Source organism: Penaeus monodon, chromosome 25 (genome assembly GCF_015228065.2).
Source record: "Penaeus monodon isolate SGIC_2016 chromosome 25, NSTDA_Pmon_1, whole genome shotgun sequence".
Classification (NCBI taxonomy): Eukaryota; Metazoa; Arthropoda; class Malacostraca; order Decapoda; family Penaeidae; genus Penaeus; species Penaeus monodon.
Window position 1 is genome coordinate 7145410 of NC_051410.1, and position 272 is coordinate 7145681.

Consider the following 272-nt stretch of genomic DNA (forward strand, 5'->3'; position numbering starts at 1 on the left):
AATGGTGCAGTTGCAAGTAGATCCAGTTAAGGTGAATGAGTTTCAAAGCAATTTAAAGGGTGGTAGAGTGGTGAAGGAGGAGTGGGTGAAGAAGAATGGGTAGTATGATCTGTGATAGAAAGGTAATGAAGAAAGACGCGCTGGGAGTTGTTGTAACAGAAAAAGATGCAGAGGACAGGGCAACATGGACATGGATGACCCTCTCTGGCCATCCCTAATGTGGGCATCCCAAAAAATGAAAAGATAAGAAAAAATACTAATGCTAATAATGC

At 41.9% G+C, this 272-nt stretch overlaps 1 protein-coding gene across 1 annotated transcript in view; it reads right to left on the minus strand.

Moving 5' to 3' along the window:
- LOC119589517 (titin homolog) overlaps positions 1-272 on the minus strand; it is a gene marked incomplete in the record, with an annotated part of 25873 nt that overhangs the window by 1314 nt on the left and 24287 nt on the right.